This window comes from Spea bombifrons, chromosome 8, assembly GCF_027358695.1.
Source record: "Spea bombifrons isolate aSpeBom1 chromosome 8, aSpeBom1.2.pri, whole genome shotgun sequence".
Classification (NCBI taxonomy): Eukaryota; Metazoa; Chordata; class Amphibia; order Anura; family Pelobatidae; genus Spea; species Spea bombifrons.
This window is the reverse complement of record NC_071094.1, coordinates 15431008-15455637: the sequence shown is the minus strand read 5'-3', so window position 1 is coordinate 15455637 and position 24630 is coordinate 15431008. Positions and strand designations below refer to the sequence as shown.

At 46.4% G+C, this 24630-nt stretch overlaps 1 protein-coding gene across 1 annotated transcript in view; it reads right to left on the bottom strand.

Moving 5' to 3' along the window:
* Positions 1-24630, bottom strand: part of ASTN2 (astrotactin 2) — a 715352-nt gene that overhangs the window by 556965 nt on the left and 133757 nt on the right. The window lies entirely within an intron of this gene.

The window sequence follows — 24630 nt, the reverse complement described above, 5'->3', positions numbered from 1 at the left end:
AGAACCTGGGCATGATAGGATTGTGATTGCTGTTTTTATATATCTAATATATATATTTATTTATACATATATTGTTGTTTTTTTTTTTTGTTTTTTTTTTTTGTGTCTAATTTTGGTGTGTTACTTTTAATAAAGTATTTTAAAGTTTTTTTGTTTTCTGTTTTGGCCAAGTGAATGCTGAATTTTCAGTTTGTCCAGAATTTTCATTTCGGTGCATCCCTATATACTAAGTCAGTCACTGAAGTAGTAGGCCTACACCACATCAATGTTTGGCTTACTATATAGTGATAGGGGTTGTACTGCAGTATTGTCAGTGTCTGGCTCAATGTATAGTGATAGGCACACATTGACGGTGGTACAGCATAATCCCTAAGTATTTAATAAGTTATGCTGTACCGCCGTCAATGTGTGCCTCAATATATAATGATAGATGTTATGCTGTACCACCGTCAGTGTGTGCCTCAATATATAATGATATATGTTATGCTGTACCACCGTTAATGTGTGCCTCGGTACAGCATAATTGTTATTATATACTGAGTCAGACATTGAGGGTGGTACAGCATAACTGTTATCATTATATATACTACCGTCAATGTCTGCCTCAGTATATAATAACAATTATGCTGTACCCCTGTCAATGTTTGCCTAACCATAGAAATTATGCAGTTTAAAAAGTGTGTGTGGGGTGCCACATACAGGATCTGCCACAGGTACCAAATACTCTAGGTACGCCCCCGCAGTCAGGCCCAATGGCTGTGCCTCAGCTCTTCGTCCCACGTCTTAAAAGGGGTGGCATGAAGAGCTGAGGCACGGCCATCGAGCGGCGCGGTGCGTGCACGCCGGACACTTTAATTTCATAAGGAGCCGGTGGAGTGAATACCGCTTTCAATGTCACTCCCAGCTACTTTGGTGGCGCAATGGGCCACTTAACTAGACTTGCCCCCCAGGCCTTAGGCTGCCAGCCCTCCCCTGTTAGTGATATATAACCATTTTTCACTACAGGCAAAACTCACCAAACAGCTCACAGATTGCCTAACACTATATCCCAACCCTTTCCTGTTTGTGGTGGGATGGGGGTAATTTAAAGTAAAAAGAAAAAATCTTTAGGGACATCCTTGCCCCCTGACCCTTTGTGAAGAGGGAGGTTAAACTATACAAATGTCCTTCTTAAGAGGGCCATGGAGCCCATCCTGAATGTCCCCTCTCTGTCATGCAGCAGGAAGCATGACAATAATAATAACAAAACCTCTGGTAACCTCCATTGATAAGAATGTATCCTATAGGTTTCAATGTTGTCCATAGACTTGAATAGGGCTTATTCAAGGAGGATGCAATGTAGCTTCTAAACACCAGGGACGTCTGGTACACAGGACTATGCACACTTGCGTAGTGAAGGTGGGTTACTTTTTTGGGCATTTTTGAACAGATTTATTGCTTGCGTTAGCCATTTGCTTGGGCTGGAAATGAGGACTGTTCATCTTGGTGATCATTTTTGGATGGGCTCTGAAAATGATTTTTTTTCCCCTATAGGAGTGCCAAGTTGGTGGATAGTATTTTTTACTGTTCACTCTTGTGGTACTCATGAGAATTTTATTTTTAAATCTTTTTCCCCTTTATTCCAAAACGACAGGGATGAATGGGCAGATAGTGGAGAGTAGAGGGCAATGATGTCACCCCAAAGATATGTTTTTATTTTAACCCTCAATCTCCAGTTTAGTTAATATACCTATTTCTGTTGGGTAAATATACTGTATATGGCCCTAGAAAACAAATACCTAAAGTGCCTAAATATATAGATCAATTATCCATATACGGTGGTTAATAATCAATTTAATATATCACAAAAGAGCACCGCTCATCACAATACCTGGCCGTGATGGTCATGTTAATTTAAATAATAATAATATAGTGAGACTGTTGCTGGGTTACCCCTGTTTGAGGGCTGAGGAATCACCAGTCAATCCCTCGTACGGAGCTCCTGCTATCCACGGACCACCATTCGTAGTAAAACAAGAACTTATGAAGAATGTATATAAGCCTGTAGTTGTGGGAGGGGCTATGGTTATTTAACCAACGCCTCTCCCTTCCACAACTACGTTACAGTGCCTAATGTTGGCTGATGCTATACAGAAAGTGATGTCACAGAGCTTCAGGAACACAGAGCTTCAGGAACACAGAGCTTCAGGAAATGACATTCCAGTTTTCGGCTAGTATTGGCAGTGTGGCATGTCTGCATTCCAGGAGCTGTTACAAGCCAAACGACTCCTGCAAATCGGGTTATTCAAGAGGGGGGCACCCCCCTTCCGGTTACACTTTGTTTTCTCGTTGCTTGTTAACTCATTTACGAGGTCTATGTGGGGTTTTGTTGTTGGTACAGACTGCTTTGTGTATGCGTGGCGCTACACAGGTGCTGTTAATCAAACCTAAGCCTGTTCTACGCATTATTTGAAATCTCTACAATGTTCACTTTACTAACAGCGCCTAATTAAAACATCTGTGTTAAAGGTGTTTTTTTTTTTTTACTCTTAGTAGTACACTGGAGCTATGCTGGGTACTTTTCTTGATTCAGATTGTTTTTTTGTGTGCATGGCACTTTTACATGCATTTTTGAGAGGAGACAGTTACATGTCACTATGTCTGTGCGTAATTTGTATGCTTTGTGCACCTGTCCCAGGCGTGTTTTCATCCCCTCTCTGTGTTGGGGGGGGGTCGCCCTCCTTCCTGATATACTTTTGGTTCTTTTTGTTTTTCATTTTATGGGGTCTATGCGGGGTGATGTTATTGGTACAGAATGCTATGTGTATATCTGGCACCACACAGGTGTAGTTCTCATACTCAAATTTTACTAAGTCTGTTTAACCCTTTTACCACCGATACCTGTTATATACGTCTAGTCCTGCACTACACATCATTAAGCGCGCTCTCTTGCCTTCGTGCTTTTGTACTGTTGCGTTCACGTTACCATGGCTGCACTTTTACGGAAGTTTATTTCCTTATCCAAAAGTATTTACATTCGCTCGCTATATCTTTCTTGGAGTTACTCATTGTTACAGCTTGTATGTGCTTTTGTTACAAGTTTTCAACGTGTTGGTTCTGCTTTTATTTGTTGCTAGGGACAGAGAGGGTAGCATTAGGTTTTGGGGGGGGGTTGATGAGGCGGTTACCCGTTTTGTTAGGTGTGCTTTATTCAGGTTAAGTTGCTTTAGGTCCAGGTCACGTGGTTTGTGTATGTATTTGTTACCCTTCCTTTTTGGTATCCACAAATGAACGGATTGCCGATCCGCTAACAAGCTGCATTCGCTAGTTTACTCTGTTTTCCTCCTACCGCTTCTGCTGGGAGGCTGTTCCATGTATCAACTGGTCCTACTCGAGAAATTTCTGTTGCTAGGGGCAGATAAGGGTTGCCAGTTAACCCTCTTTTCGTTAACCCTTTGTCACGTGGTTTGTGTGTGTGTTTTATATATATATATATATATATATATATATATATATATATACTGACAAGTCCCATGAAGGACGAAACAGCTGTCCATGAGTGGTGATCTGGCTACTGTACATCTTCCCGAGTTTTGTCTAAAGGCTGTCTTGTACAGCGGGCAACTACTTTCATGGGATCCATGTATAAAGTGTATATAGAGGCAAAGGTGATAATTAGGGATTAATCTAGCCTTGGTGCAGTATTAATCTAAATTTTATTAAAGACAGGAGGGGAGTATTTTGCATTTACCTTCTTTACTGTTAACCTACAGCAGCAAAACTGTTAACAGAAAACAATAAAAACAACCAATAGGAACACAGGAAACAGTCTATAAAAGTCTGCACATCTTGGCACTCCTCCTCTTTCTTTGCACAGAAGCTGAAACAACAGCAACAACATTCCGGACAAAACAACGCAGGAAACTTCAGCACCACACGGAGATGGACCACTGAAACGACACCACCTCAAACAACCGGAGGAAGACAAAGATCGTGACAGTACCATGCAACCATAGGTCGAACAGAGCAGAATGAAAACAACAGGCACAGTAACATCAATAAACAAACCAATAAGAGACCCCCCCATACCAACGAGCTGAAGCCCCAATCACAGACGGGAGGGAAGAAAACAATAGTAAGGGAGGGAAAATACTCGCCTCCTGTCTTTAATAAAATTTAGATTAATACTGCACCAAGGCTAGATTAATCCCTAACTTTATAGCAAGACAGGAGGCTTCGTATTTTGCAGTTTTTAAAGCCTAGAAACCAAGGCCAGAGTGGCGTGAGCCGGGGCACGAAAATAAAAGGTCCAGAAAGTAGATTCCCTGGACCAATCCGCCACCGACAGAAGGTCCGAAAGGGAACAGCCCGTGGATAAAGCCGCGGAGGCGGCTGCACCGCGGACCGAATGAGCCCCAAAAGAACCCTCAATGCCAGCCAAAAGGAGAATCCACCGGGAGAGCGTGGGCACAGAAAAAGGCCGAAAAGGACGTACGTAAGAAATGAAGAGAGGACACGAAGGGGAAGACCGAAACGGAGCCGACCTGGTTAAGTAAGTCTGAACACAACGCGCCACGCAAAGGCGAGGCCGGTCAGGGAAATAAGGATAGGAGACAGAAGTAGAATTGGATTTAGTTCTACGGAACACAGAAACCGAAACGCCCTCGGGAGAAAAAACAAAAGAAGACACATCAAAAGCCCGAACGTCAGACACCCGTCGGAACGAGACAAGGCACAAGAGAAGAGCAGTCTTGGCAGACAGCTGGCGAAAGGACAAACCGTCGTTGTCCGGCCAATCTTCCAAAAAACGGAGCGCCCGAGAGACATCCCAAAAGGATTCATAACGAGCCCTAGGGGGTCGAGAGAGCCGAACACCGCGAAGGAGACGACAGACCGCTGGATCCTTACCAACCCCCAAGCCCTGCACCGGAACGTGAGCAGCCGAAATGGCAGAGCGGAACAAATTAATTGTGCGGTAGGACCTGCCCATGGAAAAAAGATGGGCCAAAAAAATTAAGAAACGCCGTCACAGGTGCCGTAAGGGGATCAAGGTGTCGAACCAGACACCAGCGACTCCAGGCGTCCCAAGCCTGGAGGTAAGATCTCCTGGGGCCCAAGAGCCCCAGAGCAGGTCTCTAGCTGACTCCGATAAGCCCGGCACATGCCAGGATCCCCGGAAACCAACCAGGCCACCAGCGTCAGACGATAATGGAGGATAAGAGGATGAGGGTTCCCCTCCGGATCCCGAAGCAGATCCCAGGTCGAGGGAAGGATCAGGGGATCCGCGCACGACAGTTCCAGAAGCAACGGGAACCACGGCTGAGTCCTCCAGAAGGGTGCTATCAAGAGGATAGAGACACCCTGACGACTGACGGAATGGAGAGTCCGGAGGATCATGTTGAATGGGGGAAAGGCATACGCTCCCCGGAGCGGCCACGACTGCAGGAAGGCATCCACCGCCAAGGATAGCGGATCCGGGAGCCAACTGAAGAACGCTTCCGTCTGACAATTCGCCCTGGACGCGAACAGGTCCAGATGGAGGGGACCGTGACACAGGTGGAGAGAGTGAAACACGCTTGGAAGAAGATGCCAGTCGCTCACGTCCCTCCAATGCCGGGAGAACCAGTCGGCCACGAGGTTCTCCTTGCCCGGCAGGTACTCCGCACGAATGGACAAGTGGTTGTCCAGACAGAACTGATAAAGCTCCTTGGTGAGCTCCGTGAGAAGCCTGGATCTCGAGCCCCCCAGCCGGTTGATGTAGCGGACGGCGGAGACGTTGTCCATGCGCAACACTAGGGAACAGTGAGTAACACCCTTCAGGAAGCTGCGAACCGCGAACGAGCCCGCGATGAGCTCCAAACAGTTGATATGAAGGTCGCGTTCCGCCGAAGTCCACGGACCCCCGGTAGCCACGTCGTCGCAAATGGCCCCCCAACCAGACAGGTTTGCGTCTGAGTCCAGGACAAAATCCGGGCTTGACCCGAAAATGGCACGGCCGTTCCACGCATCAATGTGGACCAACCACCAGTGGAGTTCCAACCGGGCCTCGTCCGACAAGGCGATCATCGCGTCGTAAGAGGCCAACTCGCGAAGATGTCGCGTCTTCAGTCGCTGGAGGGCCCTGTAGTGGAGCGGGCCCGGGAAGATGGCCTGAATGGATGCGGAGAGCAAGCCAATTACCCTGGCGAGATTTCAAAGCGAAACCAGGCCGCCACGAAGGAGCTTGCGAATCTCCTTCTTTATGACCAGGACCTTGTCGCGAGGGAGCCTGAGGACCGCCGCCACCGAGTCTAGTGAGAAACCGAGAAACTGAATAGTTTGCGTCGGAACCAAGACCGACTTGGCCTCGTTGATAACGAAACCCAAGTCCTGAAGCAGATGAACCGCCAGGTAGGTATCGCGACGAAGAGACGTCCTGAGCCATAAGGAGGATGTCGTCCAAGTAAACTATGGAACGAATCCCGCGCGCCCGAAGGAACTCCATGACCGGCTTCAGAAGTTTGGTGAAGCACCATGGAGCGGAGCTGAGCCCGAACGGGAGGCAGGTGAACTGCCAGAGGAGGCCTCGCCAGCGAAATTGAAGAAATCTCCGATCGTCGTGATGGACAGGGACGGAAAGGTAAGCATCCTTGAGGTCAAGGCGGGAGAACCAGTCGTTCTCCCTGAGCAGGTCGCGGAGGAGATGTATACCCTCCATTTTGAAATGGCGATACACAATGTGTCTGTTGAGAGACCGAAGGTTGATGACGGGGCGGAACCCCCCCCCGACTTCTTCCGCACCAGGAAGATATTGCTGACAAAACACGGAGGGGAGAGCGCCCTTTCTATGGCACCCTTCTCTAGGAGGGAGGAGAGCTCGGAATGGACCAGGGAGGCCGCATAGCGAGACAACCTAGGGAGAGGAGGTGGAAAACCCTGACGAGGAGTGGAATGGAACTCCAGACGGAAACCCACAACAGTTTGAAAGACCCAGGGATCGGACGTAAGGCGAGACCAGGCATGGAAAAAATGGGCGAGCCGACCCCCGACGGGAATATGAGGAAAAATAGGGATCAGTCTTACCTGAGGCTGATCTTCCTCTGGTGGACGTGTAGCCTCTGCCTCTGTAGCCGCCTCTGGAGAAGGGGATTCGAAACTGGGAACGGTAGGTGGTGGAGGCGTCTGGAAAATGGGGTCTAGATGCCAATGAGGCCGTTCTGCTGGAGGCACGACCCCTCTGCCGACCAGCTCTGGGGGAAAAACGATTTCCTGTACGAAACACACGTCTCATGTTGTTCTGGGCCTTGGTGAGCGAGGTGAACAGACTGAGGTGCTGACTGAGGTCTTTGATGAACTTCTCACCGAAGAGGAGACCCTTGGCGGCAGCGCCCAGCTCCTTGGGGGCCAACTCAGCCAGCTTGGCATCCAATTTGAAAAATGCTGCCTTACGTCGCTCAGACGATATCGCACAGTTGGCGTTGCCCAGCAAACATAAGGCTCTCTGAGTCCAGTCATGGACTAGCTGAGGATCCAGGGGAGAGCCGTCGGTGATGGCTTCGTCAGCCATTTGGAACACCTGGGTCAAGGGGCCCGCTACATCGAGGAGCTTATCTTGTGCCGAGCGCAAGCCCAGTTCCATGCCTTTACGAGGGTCTTTGCCATTTTTAGTTAAGAAAGTCACAAAGGTCTGATCAAACTCGGGCGTACTGAGAACTTTGTCCCGGACCGTGGGACGAGGACACTCCGAGCTGAGCCTCTGGCGCACCTCTTTATCCAAGGGACAACAAATCCAAAATCTCAGGAACTCGGCAATGTGGGCCGATGGTGTCCATTCCGAGGAACGAGGGTGGCGCAGAGCCCTGGGGTCGAACAGCGGGGTACCCAGATCATCCATCATTGGATGGATTGGAAGAGATCCTGGGAGGCTCTGGAGTGAAGTCCTGGTTCCGCATGGGAGAGGCCGGACCGGAGGAGCCAGCGCAATACTCGTCTAGAACCTCATAATCAGTGAGGTCTTCAGCAGGGGAAACCAAAGGAAGGGCTGCACTGCGGGCCTTCTTCAGCTGAGCTTTTCCCTTCCCGGATGTGGAGGGCAATTCACCCCAGGTGCGCTTGTGAGAAACTGCCGTAGCCGCAGGGGATGAGCCGCCAGCTTCAGAATCTTCCACCCCCGTAGGGGAAGCAAGAGGCGGAGAAGGGCGAGCCGAATGGAGGTCCTCCAACACAGTCGGAAAAGACGCCGCCAGGGCAGAGCGGAGCCAGGTTTGGACAGCGGCAGGAATTTGAGTGTGGGATTCTTCAGTCATTGCACTCCAAATGTGTCTATGGGAACACAAAAATAACAGGAGTGAGTAAAAAGCCGTGCTCAGGCGTCGGCAGCAGACTGGGATTCATCCAATAGGGCAGTGTGCGCTGGCAACAGGGGGTCACCCCTAGAGGAGGCCGAATACAGTCTGGAACGTGTCCACAGAACGGGGTTCACCACAGTAAAATAACCGCAGGGGTTTACCCTTAATAGAAGCGGTGGGGTCACCGTAAGGCCAAAAGGGGGTTACCCAATGGCAATTAGAGTGCAGGGAGGAAGCACTAGGCAGCAGGGGGTTCACCTAAGGCAGTACAGTAGGGGTTAAATAGGCCACAGAGCAAGGGAGATTGTGCAGGGAATAACCTGGCTAAAAACAAAAAAACCCGAGCCACCACGCCGCGGGTCACGAGGAACGGAGGCCCCGAGATTGAGCGAGGCCGCCGTTCAGAAAAATATCAGGGCGTCCTGCGGCAGATGTAGGCCGCAGGACAGCAGTGAAACGGGCCGCAACGCGGCGCCAGACAACTGCGACACAGCAACCAACCCCGGCCGTGGAGAAACGGCACCAAAAACCGGCCGGAGAGAGGAGGCGGGACGGAGCGCGGGGGAACAACGAGCCGCCAAAGAAGCGGGCAAGCCCACCAAAATGGTAAGGGCTCTGACCGCAACAAGGGAGGAAGGGCGGGGAAAAAACGAGAGGCCGAAACCACCTCGCGGAGAGAGAGGAAACCGCCGCACGGGCGTCAGGGAAATATAAAACCACGGGGTAGAGATCCGCCCCGGGTGTAGAGGAGCCTTGGACCACGTGGCCGACAATAGGCCAATGCACGAGGGCAGGGAGGGAGAATGGGAGCGCAAACACAGCGCAGAACACGGAAAAAAGGTAAATAAGACAAAATGATAAATAATGAGATAAAATAATGATAACAGGTAAAGGCCAATACAATAATATAAGTAAAGATACTGGAATGTTCTCACCTGGAGGTTAAGCAGCAAAGAAAGAGAGGAGTGCCACGATGTGCAGACTTTTATAGACTGTGTCCTGTGTTCCTATTGGTTGTTTTTATTGTTTTCTGTTAACTGTTTTGCTGCTGGAGGTTAACAGTAAAGAAGGTAAATGCAAAATACGAAGCCTCCTTGTGGTTGTGGAAGCACCATGAGATTTCTGAGGGAAAAACAAGCCTTCTGGCTTGTCTGGTGTCTGTAAATGAGTGTTTAATAATACTTCTACTATATATATATATATATATATATATATATATATATATATATATATATATAATGTTGCTTTTGGTCTGTAAGTACTTTCGCGTATAGGTCTCCTTTACCTAGTCGCCTCTAAGGCAGTCACCTCACGTACTAATATTTCCTCTGTTACTGTTATTGCTAATTGAGGAACTCTATGTTGCCCTCAGCCGCTTCTGCTGGCAGGCTGTTCCACATATCAACCGGACCTCGAATTTTCTTCACGTTACTTTACACTATTACAGCTTGGCCGTGTGATAAGTCTTGTATGTTTTTAAGTATTCTCTGTGCTGGGTCTTGTATGTGCAGGTTACATTTGTTGTGTATTTCTGGTGGTATGCACTGTTGCTGCTCTCTCGCTGGCCCCCTTTTTATTCATTATTGGTGCTTGTTATTTAGGACAAGTGCCCAGGTAAGGTGGTTTGTGTATGTATATTTGTCGCGTTTGGTCTTCAAGTACTTTTGTTACAGGTCGTCTAGTCAGTTACCAAACGGACCACCACCTCAGGTACTGTTATTTGCCTCTTGTTGCTAATTCAGGTACTCATTGTTGGCCTCTGCTGGGAGGCGGTTTCACAAATAAACCGTCCCACTCAAAAATTTTCTTTGTTACTCTGCACGATTACAGTTTGGCCGTGTGATAAGTCTTGTATATTTTTTATGTTTTCACTGTGCTGCGTGTTATTTAGGATAAGTGTCCAGGTAACGTGGTTTGTTGCTTTTGGTCTTCCAGTACTTTCTGCTATAGGTCTTCTCTACCTAGTCGCCTCTTAAGCAGTCATCGAGGGGACCGCCTCCTCAGGTACTGTTTTTTTCCTCTTGCTAATTGAGGTACTCGGTTTTATCTCACGGTCTGTTTTCTCATTCCTATAATTAGATTGCCAGCAGGTTGGTTCCTGTCATTACAACCGGGCCCCTCTTCAAAAAATTGGAAGAAACAGATGTTCCATGGCATTGTTAACCTTAGAGTGTCAGGTTTAGTGAGTGAGATAGGAGGCAATATTCTCTCTTAGAGAGACCTTGTTACGTCACCGCATAGGTGGTCGGCCTCCTTGAACTAGGCATTGCCCCCCCCCCGAGGCAATCGCCCTTCCTCGTTTGGAGGTTATGCCCCTCGAGCTAGTAATTCATGCCTCACTATTAGTTAATTAGGGCCCCCCTCTACGTTTTCGTCCTGCTCCATCATTGAGCTCGATTAGATATTCAGTTAGTTCAGATTTAGGTCCGGGGTATCTGTCCAGGTACCTTTGCACAGACATGTCATTCCTATCCGAACATGAGGAGAGGTCCTCCATTCCCCGTTTACCCGCTCCTGGGTCAGACTTTGCCGCCTCACATTCCCTCCGTGTTCAGACGATTCCTAAATCGACGGCTGTATTATCAAGGAGAGACATTCCATTTTCCGCCTACTGTTTGCTAATCTCCTCATAGATCCAGCCCTGCACAATCTAGTTCTGTGGACTGGGCGCAATGAGGGACATGGCCACCTCACCAGTGGTATCGGTCTTCTACATTCACGAGAGGTTAGCCAATTTTGGAAGCCCAGCATGCCCACCCTCTTCCTCTCCTGCATGCCTGCCCCCCTTCCCTGTCTGCATGCCATGCCACCTCTGGTTGCCATTTTAGTCTATGCAGGCTACTGCATATTTGCACGGATGCCATTGGGCCCTCCCAAGACTATGCGCCCGGGGGAATTATTCCCCAAGCAATGTCTATTGCCTATTAGTGTGGAATCCAGTTTTAGGAGAAGTTGCTGTTTTTCATCCCTCCCCGGAATTAGTGAAATTCCTGATTAAGGGTTTATCATGTGGTTCCTATACAGGGATTGTGGCTGTACCTCAAGAAGCTTTCATATGTACAAACCTCATTTTTGGCCTTAAGTAGACCAAGATGCGGTGGATCTTCTCTTGTTACGAGAGTTGGCAACAGGGTTTTCTTATCGGCCCTTTGATTTCCCTCCTTTTCTGACCTGGAAGGTTAGCCTGATTGCTATTGCTGTAGGCAAATTCTCAGTTAGAAGAGGCTGATTTTAATTTGTCTGCCCTTTATTTCCCTATGTGCCTCAGCATCAATTCCCTCATACCAGCTGATGAGTTTTCCTTTAAATATGCCTCCGTGGGTACAGATAATAGGCAGAAGCATATATTTTGCCCCCCAAAGCAAGAACAGAAAGCGATTGCAGCATCAGTGTTAAATGACACAAGCTAAAGGTCATGTCCACAAATGCTCGCAGTTTAGGGAATAAGATCCATGAACTTGTAACGGTTGTAGCAACTGAGAATGTTGATATAGTGGCTGTTACTGAGACATGGTATAATGAGAAAAATGACTGGGACATATCAATACCGGGGGACTCCTTTATATAGAAAAGACAGAAAGGGGGAGGGGTGGCCCTGTATGTGAAAAAAAACATAAAATCTAACCTAACACAAGTTGGTGAGGAGAACATTGGTTTGAGTTGCAGTATAATTTGGCAAAAGTAAAGTACCGTATTTGCTCGATTATAAGACGAGGTTTTTTTCAGAGCAAATGCTCTGAAAAATACCCCTCGTCTTCTAATCGGGGTCGTCTTAAATAGAGGTCTGATTATGAGACTGAGATCCAGATCCCCCATTTAACACCCCCCCACACACACACACACACAATTACAGGTGCTTCCTGCTGTATTGCCGGGGCAGCGGGTTGACGTCTACGCGATCCGCGTAGACACCGTCCGCTGCAGCCGGAAGGAGGTGTGGCTAGCAGCGGGGGTTGTCTGCGTCCGTCGCGCATACCTTCCCCGACTGTCAGAGATCAGAGTTCCCCGCATCGGGGAGTGTTAGTGTGTGTGTTAAATGAGGGTATAAGGCATTTCAGGAGGCAGAGTGGCGTTAAGGGGGCATTTAATAGAGCACTCTGCCTCCTGAAATGCCTTATACCTCCCTATATGCCACTCTGCCCCATAATATGCCTTTTAACCCCCTAAATGCCAGAGTGGCATATAGGGGTATAAGGCATTTCTGGAGGCAGAGTGCTCTATACAATGCCTTTTAACCCCCTTAATGCCACTCTGCCTCCTGGAATGCCTTATACCTCCCTATATGCCACTCTGCCCCATAATATGCATTTTAACCCCCTAAATGCCAAAATGGGATATAGGGGTGTAAGGCATTTCTGGAGGCAGAGTGGCACATAGGGGGTCAAAAGGCATACCATGGGGCACAGTGGCATATAGAGGGTTAAAAGGCATATCATGGGCCACAGTGCCATATTGGTGTGGCAAGCCTGGGGGCAGATGTGCGTAACTGGGGGACAGGTTGGAAAATACAAGGAAATAAAAACAAAAAAAATATTTTTCTCAATCATAGCTTTTATTAAAAAAAATAGTTTACATGAATTAACATTTACTGGTAAAACTTTTTTCCTTTTAGGGTCGTCTTATATTCAGGCTTTTTCTTTTTTTCCTAAGTTAATATTCAGATTTTGGGGGGGTCGTCTTATAATCAGGGTCATATAATCGAGCAAATATGGTAACTCGTGTAGGTGTGATTTATGGACCCCCAGGACAAGTACAAGAACTAGATAATCTACTAGTGGAGGAAATAGCTAAAATGACAGTGAAGGGGGATGTTATAATCATGGGTGACTTTAATCTCCCTGATGTGAACTGGAAAACTAAAGTAGCTGGTTGTACCCGGAGTGCGGATATTCTAAACTCCCTACTGGGATTATCTTTAAAACAAGTAGTTGAGGAACCAACTCATAAGGAGGCCATATTGGATTTAGTGTTCACAAATGGAGATTTGTTAACAGATATTTCTGTAGGTGAAATTTTGGGATCTAGTGATCATCAGTCTGTGTGGTTTAATATACGTACAGCGATTGAGTCACACCACACAAAAAAAAAAGTTTTCGATTTTAGAAAAGCTGACTTTTCTAAAATGAGATTATGTGTAGAGGAGTTATTATCAGACTGGGGCAATTTAAATGAAGTCCAGGAGAAATGGGATTATTTAAAAGTTGTATTATTGAAGATAACAGAAAATTGTATTAGGCTGGTCAGTAAGAGTAAAAAATTAAAGAAACCGCTGTGGTACTCTGCAGAAGTGGCCAAAATCGTAAAAGACAAGAAGTTGGCCTTTAGTAGATACAAAAATACCCAAAATGAGGAAGATAGACAGATCTATAAAATTAGGCAGAAAGAAGCAAAGAAAGTTATAAGAGCTGCCAAATCACATGCAGAAGAGCGAATTGCCCTGTCAGTAAAAATGGAGATAAAACATTTTTTAGATATATAAATGAGAAAAGGAAAGTAAATCAAGGATTAGTTAGATTAAAAACAAAAGGAATGTATGTAGAATAGGCAGGGGAGGGCTGGCAGCCTAAGGCCTGGGGGGCAAGTCTAGTAAACTGGCCCATTGCACCATCAAAGCGGCTGCGAGCGACATTAAAAGTGGCCGTCGTGCGGCAGTCACTCCACCAGCGCCTAATGAAATTAAAGTGGCCGGCGTGCACGCACAGCATGCCTCAGCTCTTCATCACACCCCTTTTAAGACGTGGGAAGAGGAGCTGAGGCATGGCCATTGGGTCTGACAGCCGCACTATGCAGGGGCGTACCTAGAGTATTTGGCACCTGTGGCAGACCCTGTATGTGGCACCCCCCCCACACACACACACACACACACTGCATAGTTTCTATGGTTAGGCAAACATTGACAGGGGTACAGCATATTTGTTATCATTATATGCTTAGGGATTACGCAGCACCACTGTCAATGTGTGCCTATACATTGAGCCAGACACTGACAACCCCTATCACTATATACTAAGCCAAACATTGATGTGGTGTAGGCTTACCACTTTAGTGACTGGCATAGTATATAGTAGGGATGCACCGAAATGAAAATTCTGTACTGAAACTAAAAATTCAGCATTCACTTGGCCAAAACTGAAAAAAAAAAAAAAAAAAAAACTTTAAAATACTTTATTAAAAGTAACACCAAAATTAGACAAAAAAATCAACAATAATATTAACACACACACATATATATAACAACAATCACAATCCTATCATGTCCAGGTTCTAGCATGTGCTGGCTGACTTAGCATGATAGGAGTGTGATTGCTGTAAATATAAATATATATATATATATATATATATATATATATATATATTAATACTGGCATTGAATTATTCTGTCCAATAAAAGTGTTAACACACCGAAGTTGGACCAAAAAATAATTTATAACAGCAATCACACTCCTATCATGCCTAGGCAGCCACTACTAGGAATCTGGGCATGAAAGGAATGTGATTACGGACTCCCTATGCCACGCTATCCCCCAACACTTACACATCCATGCTATCTGAAACCCTCATTCACAAACATTCAGCATAACACCCATCACTCTCACACACTTACATTCAGCATAACACCCATCACTCTCACACACTTACATTCAGCATAACACCCATCACTCTCACACACTTACATTCAGCATAACACCCATCACTCTCACACACTTACATTCAGCATAACACCCATCACTCTCACACACTTACATTTAGCATAACACCCATCACTCTCACACACTTACATTCAGCATAACACCCATCACTCTCACACACGTACATTTAGCATAACACCCATCACTCTCACACACTTACATTCAGCATAACACCTATCACTCTCACACACTTACTAATCCACTCTCTCCTACCTTTTCTTCTTTCACTCTCACTTTTCCTCTTCCTCCTCTTCTTCTACTTCTACTTCTTCTTCTTCTTCCTGTCCTGTGCACTGAGCGCGGAAGACGGTGGGCGTGGCTTCAGTGTTGTGCGCCGGGATTTGACATCAAGTCCCGGCACACAGTCACAGTTGCCGTGCGCACCGTTTCTGGAGGCGTGCCGGCATGGTGGCAGCCCTCAGAGGAGCGGCAGCCGGGGCGCACCGCCCCCCTCCCTCCCCCGCCAGGTAAGCATGACGGCCGCATTCAATCCTGCTCGCGGCCGCTTAGTTTTTAACTTTGCGGCCGCAGCCGCATTGAATGCCTGTCTGCCGGTCGTCCGTCCGGCCCACCGGCCCGGATTTAGGGCGGCCTGGGGGGCAATTGCCCCCCTGCCCCCCGGCCCAGCCCGCCCCTGAGAATAGGATAAAGGTCTAGCTGACTGCCTCAATTAATATTTCTGTTCAGTCTTTACAAATAAAAATGAGGGAATGGGACCTCAGTAAGGAAAAAAGACTGAATCATTTGAAATATGTGAGTTTATCAAGGCGGAGGTTCTACTTCAGTTGTCTAAGGTAAAGACAAATAAGTCGATGGGGCCTGATGGGATACACCCCAAGTTAAGAGCTTGGTGATGTACTAGCAAAACCGTTAACTGATTTATTTAACAAATCATGGGTAACGGGAGTCGTCCCAGGGGATTGGAAAGTAGCGAATGTTGTGCCCATTCACAAAAAAGGCAGTAGGGAGGAGTCGGGCAACTACAGGCCAGTTAGTCTTACATCTGCAGTGGGGAAATTAATGGAAACAATGTTAAAGGAAAGGATTGTTGAATTGTTGAAAATCTGAAGTCACATGGGTCAAAAACAACATAGGTTTACCTCAGGAAGATCATGCCAAACGAATCTTATTGATTTTTTTTGATTGGGTGACTAAAGTAATTGATCAAGGTGGTGCAGTAGACATTGCGTATCTGGATTTCAGTAAGGCCTTTGACACTGTGCCACATAGAAGATTTATAAATAAACTGCAATCTCTGAGTTTAGTTCCTAATGTTGTTGAATGGATTAGGGAGTGGCTGAGTGACAGACAACAGAGGGTTGTAGTCAATGGCGTATATTCAGAACAAGGTCATGTACCTCAGGGATCTGTACTTGGACCCATTCTATTTTTATTAGTGATATTGCAGATGGTCTTGATGTCTATTTGCTGACGACACAAAAATTTGCAACAGGGTTGATGTTCCTGGAGGAAGAAGCCAAATGGCAAAGAGTGGTGGCAACTGGCATTTAATGAGGATAAATGCAAAGTAATGCATCTAGGGCATAAAAACCCAAGGGCAGAGTATAGAATATTTGATACTGTCCTAACCTCAACATGTGAGGAAAGGGATTTAGGGGTAATTATTTCTGAGGATTTAAAGGTAGGCAGACAATGCAGTAGAGCAGGGCCGGCCCAAGGCAAAATGCCGCCTGGGGCGAATTTAAAAATGCCGCGCCCCCCCTTATCTAGCCTTCCTCTCCCTCCGTACCCTGCCGCCCCCCCATTATCTACCCTTCCTCTCCCTCCCTCCCTATTATATACCCTTAACCCCCCCCCCTTGTACTTACCTTTCAGCAGTCCTGCGGCGAGTCTCCCTGTTCGGTCTCGGTGCTGGCTTGTAATGCCAGCACTCAGCATTACAAGCCGGCACCGAGACCAAACAGGGAGACTCGCTGCAGAGGAGAGAGGGGCGCTAAGCAGGTACTTACAGCTTGGTAAGCGAAAACCACTCGGCGCCCCTTTCTCTCTCTTTTGCTTAAAAAAAAAAGGGCTTGGGGCGGCAAAGTGCCGCCCCTTCAAAACTGCCGCCTGGAGCGGTTGCCCTACTCGGCTCCGTTGTCGGGCCGGCCCTGCAGTAGAGCAGCAGGTAATGCTAGCAGAATGCTTGGATGTATAGCGAGGGGTATTAGCTGTAGAAAGAGGGAAGTGCTCATGCCGTTGTACAGTTCACTGGTGAGACCTCACTTGGACTATTGTGTACAGTACTGGAGACTGTCTCTCCAGAAGGATATAGATATGTTGGAGAAAGTTCAGAGAAGGGCTACTAAAATGGTTTATGGATTACAGGACAGGTTAAAGGATCTTAACCTATATAGCCTGGAAGAAAGACGTGACATGGGGATATGATAGAAACATTTAAATACTTAAAGGGAATCAACAAGTTAAAGGAAGAGAGTTTATTTAAAAGGAGAAATACTACCACAACAAGAGGACATAGTCATTAGCTAGAGGGGCAAAGGTAACTTCAGAAAATATTACTTTAAGGAAAGGGTAGTGGACGCATGGAATAGCCTTCCAGCAGAAGTGCTACGTAGATGTTAATACAGTAAAGGCATTTAAGCAAGCATGGGATAGACATAAGGCAAAGCTAGATATAGGATAAGGGCAGGTACTAAAGGAAAGTACTCAGAGGTTGGGCAGACTGGATGGGCCTACTGGTTCTTATCTGCCGTCACTTTCTATGTTTCTTTAGTCGATGGGGCGGAGGGAGCTCATGGTTGTCGAAGGCAGATATTCCGGATGTTTGTAGGTTGTTGCCACACATCTGGATGGATAGGTATCTGCGTAGGATTAAATGGAGGCAGTATTACTACTTTATGACCCGTTTCATTTTTTGGGTTCTTGGAGTAGTCCGAAACTCGAACATTTTAAGTTAAGGCTTTGTGTTGGCTCCTGCTGAATTCGATATCATATGAGCGAGCCTGGTCCCTGTTTTGTACATTCGTTACCTCCCTCCAATGTTTATTCGATTAGCACTCTCCTAACCTTCGGGCCTATCGTTGTTCTAACCTAGTCCTTTCATTTAGCTATGAAGCTATTGCTAACAGGAGTCCAATATCACATGTTGTAGGTCTCAAAATAAACCCTCTCTGGTTTCTTCTCACCCAGAAATACCTTTGTTAGAGGTCTGCAAGATCAAGCCAGTGAAGTAATTTAGCAAAGCTCTTACCTGCCATCAATTGGTAATGTTAAATGGACATCCTGGTACATGTATAGTGCTTAAGCGTCTATGTAACTTTTTTTGGCTGCAGGCAGCTTGGTGAGCTGGCTACTGTACTTAGTTCAGCTTCAGTTTTTCAAATTTCCGACTTGTCACCAATGTTCCCTCTAATTTTTCTTAGGTGGTGTGCGCAGAAAATTTCTCTTGTGCAAAAATTTTCCCAGAGCCAAAATTTTCTGCGCACAATATGCTTCTACAAATGTTAAATTTTAAATTGTTATTCTATATTTGTGGTGCAGCTCGCTCATGGTTAATAACACTACATTATAGTGTGATAATGTAGTATTAGTTACACAACAGTATTACTTACTGTAATGTTTTTTTAAAGGTGAAATTCTCACTGCATAAGTAAATTATGAGCGAATCACGAGCGGAGGCTCCAGGCCGCATAAAGGATAAAAAAAAATTGGGAAAAACTGTTGTGCGCAGGGGCGTACCTACAGTATTTGGCACCTGGGGCGGATCCTGTACGTGGGACCCCCACACACACACACACTCTTTAAAACTGCATAGCTTCTATCGTTAGGCAAACATTGACAGGGGAACAGCATAATTTATCATTATTTACTAAGGCAGACATTTACGGTGGTACAACAAAACACCTATCACTATATACTGAAGCAGACATTGACCGTGTTACAGCATAACTGCTATCATTATATACTGAGGCAAACATTGACGGTGGTACAGCATAACTGCTATCATTATATACTAAGGCAAACATTGACAGTGGTACAGCATAACTGCTATCACTATATACTGATTCAAACATTGAGGGTGGTACAGCATAACTGCTATCATTATATACTGAGGCAAACACTGACAGTAGTACAGCAGAACAACTATCACTATATACTGACGCACGCACTGACGGTGGTACAGCATAACACCTATCACTATATACAGAGGCACACATTGACCGTGGTACAACACAACACCTTTCACTATACATTGAGCCAGACATTGACAATAATGCAGCATAACCCCAATCACTATATACTAAGCCAAACATTGATGTGGTGTAGGCCTACCACTTTAGTGTCTGGCCTAGTATCTAATATGTATATGTATATGTATATGTATGTATGTATGTGTGTGTGTATATATATTATATGTATATGTGTGTATGCACCGAAATGAAAATTCTGGATCTGAAAATTTAGCATTCACTTGACTGAAACCGAAAATGACCTCCCCCACACACACCTTTTAAAAACAAAAACAAAAAAAAAACACTTATTAAAAGTAACACACCAAAATTAGACAAAAAAATCAATAACAATATATATACATATATACGTATATGCAATTATATATATATATATATATATATATATATATATATTAATATTATCGAATTTTTCTGTCCAATTATGGTGTGTTACTTTTAATAAAGGTGTGGTTAACACACCAAAATTGAACAAAAAAAATATAATTGCTAACAGCCATTCACTCCCATCATGCTCATGCAGCCAGTACATGCTGGAACCTGATCATGATAGGAATATGATTACAGCCTCCCTATGCCCTGCTATCCCCCCCACACACACTTACACATCCATGCTATCACACACACACACACACTCATTCACAAACATTCAGTTTAAACTACAGCATAACTCCCATCACTCTCACACACTTACTAATTCACTCTCACAGAATGTTTTCCTACCTGTCACTTTTCCTCCTCTTCGTTCTTCCTCTTCTGTGTCCTCTCCTTCCAGTGCAGTGGAGGCGGTGGGCGTGGCTTCAGTGCTGTGCGCCGGGATATGACATAAAATCCTGACGCACATCATCAGTTGGCGCGTGCATTACAAGGGAGCAGGATCTTTTTTTAAGCCTGCACCTCTAGCGGCGGACATTACTGTCCGTCTCTGGAGGAGTGCCGTGCACACAACCAGTAGCGGACCGCCCCCCCCCCCTGTTCGGTACGCTACTGGTTGTGCGCACAATTTTTGTTTGTGTGTGCTCCCTCTTAAAGCTATGTGCGCGCACATGCGCACAGCTTAGAGGGAGCACTGCTTGTCACGTTTCTGGTCATTACAGGCTTTCAGTCGGTCATACGAAAACGAATCAATCCGGTCCGAGTACACTAATGCCCCCTGGTGCACAGTTGTAGTCCAGGGACCCTTATTGTTTTTCTGGTTAACAGTAAGCCAGCCTTCTTTGGTTCATGCGACCGGGGGAACTGGCCATTAAGCCTTATGCTTAAGAATGTCATTTCTGAGAGTCTCGGACTTGTCCCTTTGCTGATCATTTCGTTCTGTCCCTCGGTCATACGAAGTCGGTCCAGTCCAAGTACACAAATTATGTTATTTCCCTTGTTACTCCCGGTAGCACAGGATATAGCTCCGCCTATCCGAATAGGACAGGGAATGAATAAAATCCCCAGAACCTCCCCCTTTACCCACAGTTCTTTTCCTGCCCTATTCCGGGTAGGCGCATCATCCTCTGTTTGTTGTTTATTGTGACCTCATGGGAGAGCTCTTCGTCCCAGCGTTGCTGTCCCGCTTTGGGTAGCGGGCTAGTGCCTTTCTGTTTCCCTCTCCAGTCCGATTCTTGGGAGGATCGGTTTGCCGAAGTAGGTAGACGTTTGTTTGCAGGTCCCTGGGGGGACTCTAGGCTTGCCTACCTTCGGCAGACCTTGGGAGGTCTTCAGGACGCCATTACTTTCTACCGTCGGTGCAGCAGGCTTCTTCCCAGGCAACCAGAGGGCGCCTGAGGTCAGTCTTCATCAGCAGGAAGCAGATCAGGTCAGAGTTTTTTTGGCAGTTTCTGGACCTTTTCCCACGGTTTCGTAAGGGTTTTTCTATTTATTTGCACTGCTTTTAGTTTGCAGTTTGCTTCTGATGAATCACCAGCCCCTAGGAAGGCTACGTCTAAGACAAAGCATTTTGCCTGTAGAAATTGCAAGTCTACTATGTCTGATGCCTCTAGGAAGTCTTGCTCATCCTACCTTGGAGCCAGAGAAGAGTCTATTTTAGAATTTAAAGAGTGGATGAAGACTGAGCTCCAGTCTACGTTTCAGCAGATCCGTTCATCTGTTTTGGATTCCTTACCCCAGCCTAAATCAGCTGACCTCGACCCTATGCCTGAATTTCGATCTTCAGGCCAGGATCCTGGTTCTCCAAGTTCCGTTAGGGACTGGCACCAGAAGGACCCTGAAGCTCCAGAGGAAGGGGAGCTTTCTGAAGAGTCCTTCAAAATAGATGCTCCTTTGGAGAATTCCTCTCATTTTTCAGATCCCATGGATCAGAAGGGATGGCTAAGAGATCCTTTGAAGCCTCAGCGGCAATCTTTAAACCAGGTATTGCGGCAGCTTCTGTGCCCAGGGCTATGCGCTTATGGCTCCAACAGATTGAAGATGATATCCTGGGAGGTGCAGGAGAAGACCATATTCTCCGTGGCATTTCTGATGTCAAGAGTGCTGCTGATTTTGTATGCGACTCAGCTACGGAGTCAGTTCGCATGGCTGCTAGAGGGTCTGCCTTTCCTGTTGTTTCCAGAAAGGCTTTGTGGCTCAGATTCTGGTCTGCAGACTCGGCCTCCAAGCAACATTTGTGTGGGATTCCTTTCTCCGGGAAGGATTTCTTCGGGAAGGAGCTGGAAGTTCTTTTAGAGAAGGCTACTGGCAACAAGAATTTTTGGTCTAAACGTAAGCCGTTAACGCATTTTGAAAGGGTTACCGCAACCCTTTTAAGTCTTCTAGAGGTCAAGATTCCAGATCCCAGACCCGGTTTCGAGATAGGCCTTATGGTTCCAGATTTCGGCCCTTTCGTGGTAGAGGAAGGCCTTACTCCTCTAAACAGGAGGCTGTAGAATTAAATTCAAAATACTCACGCTATCCTACAAAGCTCTCACTAACACCGCCCCCCTCTACCTATCCTCCCTCATCAGCAAATATACTCCAGCCCGTCCTCTAAGATCCAACAATGACATGCTCCTTGCATCTTCACTTACCTCCTCCCGCGCCCGTCTACAGGACTTATCTCGCGCAGCGCCAACCCTCTGGAACTCTCTTCCCTGTGCTGTCCGACTCTCACCAACTCTACCCCCCTTCAAACGCTCCCTAAAAACGTCTTTCTTCAGGGAAGCCTACCACTGACATAAACTCCCCCTACATTAACATCATTCACTACCACGCAGTCCTCACCTCCTGTTTCTCACCTCTTATCCACCTAGAATGTAAGTTCCTGTGGGAACAGGGGCCTCCATTCCTCTTGTATCTGTATGTCAATTGCTTGTCATTTTGTACTTGTCGTTATCTGTAAAATGTTTACCTTGTACAGCGCTGCGGAATCTGTTGTGACGCCAGAGGTTTTGCAGTAGGGGGCAGGCTGAAGAGTTTCCTTCATCTTTGGGCTCTCTATTGTTCAGACGCTTGGACCCTGGGAATCATTTACAGAGGGTACAGTCTGGACCTTTTTCATGATTGCAACCCCTCCTGCAGATCCCTTCAAGAAAATGGTGCTTCTGGATCTTGTTCAAGACATTGTAAAGAAACCGTTGCTTATACCAGTACCTGCTGCCCAAAGAGGAAGAGGTGTCTACTCCCACGTCTTTGTCATTCCCAAAGCTTCAGGAGACTTCAGGTTAATCATAGATCTAAGGTTTCTGAACCGTTTTGTGGCCAACAGGAAGTTCAGGATGGAATCTATCAAATCCACCGTAGAGCTTCTTTCGGGAGGAGATTTTCGCTACAGGACGCTTATCGCCATGTTCCCTTCCTTTTGGTGTCTCTCTTTGGCACCGAGGATTTTCACCAAGCTGCTATCAGGCGTTGTGGCTTTCCTAAGGAAAGAAGGGATCGAGATAGTCCCTTGTTTAGACGACTGTCTTCTGGCGGCATGCTCTCCAGATCTCCTTTCTCAGCAGATCCACAGGACTGTCGGCATACTTGAAGATTTGGGATGGATAGTCAATTTTTGGAAATGCCGTCTGCTTCCTACCAGAACAATTCCCTTCCTGGGTTTTATTCTGGATACTACCTGTCAAAAGATCTTCCTGCCGACAGACAATATTCAAAACATCATCAGCCTTACCTGCTTAATTCTATCCCGTCTCTCCAGTCTGAGGTCTCTCATGCGCCTTCTGGGAATGATGGTGTCCACAAGGCCTGCCCTGGGCCCTTCTTCATATCTGTCCTCTGCAGGGTTTTGCCATTTCGAGGTCCTCTACAGCTAGATGGCTTATCTCCGCTATTTCTGTAGCTTAACGAACCTCCCTCTGGTCTCAAGGCTCATTCCACCCGAGCGGTCGCGACATCTTGGGCTGAGGCCGCTGGAGCACCTATTGAGCAGGTTTGCAAAGCTGCAGTATGGAAGTCTGTTCATACCTTTTGTCAAGCATTACCGCTTACAGCCTGTCGGTCTAGAAGATGCCAACTTTGGTAGATGAGTCTTGGAGTCCGTTGTTTGTTGCCCTCCCTAAATGTCTTTTTTTATATCTCCTGTGCTACCAGGAGTAACAAGGGAAACTATGAATTCTTACCTGAGAATTCCTTTTCCTTGTTACTTCCTGGTAGCAATTTTTTTGCCCTCCCTTAATAAAGGCATTTTATTGGTTTTCCGTGTTTTGGTCTTTTTTATTCACTGTGGGTAAAGGGGGAGGTTCTGGGGAAGCTTGGTTATTCATATTGTCATGTTTTAAAAGCCACAGTTGCATGCTCCCAGGAGACCCACTTTTCTTAGACCAGGGCCCCTCTACATTTCCTACTCACTACTCAGCATTTGACTCCCTGTCAACGTGAAACTATGTATCTGTGCGATGAAGACTGTACTGCCAGTGCAGACTCAGGCTGAGGAGGTGAGGAGACTATAAATATAAAGAGAGGAATGCTGAGGGAGGGTATGAAGATGATGGGGAAATTAATGCTGGCTGGGTATGGAGATGATGAATGTTGAAGTTATGCTGAATTTTCATATCATTATGCAGCTGCTTCAAATGATCCACATACGCAAGTATGTCATCATCTTCCAACTCCAAAATAAATTGCCAAACTGGACAAATTTGATGTCCGATATTGTTCAAGTACGACTCTGGTTTTCCAAGAAATCCATTAATAATCTCTTAAAAAAAGGACACGGCTTCACAGTCCTGGGTCCCATCACTAACGGTGTCGGATATCAGGGACTTCGTCGCAGCAGGTGGATCTGTCTGGGTGTCGCGCTACCGGTAGGCAGGTAGATGCCTGTTGGTGCAGAGACGTCCAGAAACAAATACTTACATGTTCCCGGCACGCTGGAGGCGCGGCTCTGACGGACGGCTGGAGGTGTAGATGTGACGTAGATTTAGGGGGCGGGGCTAGAGCTGGCGCCGGATTTAAAAATCCGGAAATGCTCTTCTCTGGCACCATGTTGTGGTCCTATACTGC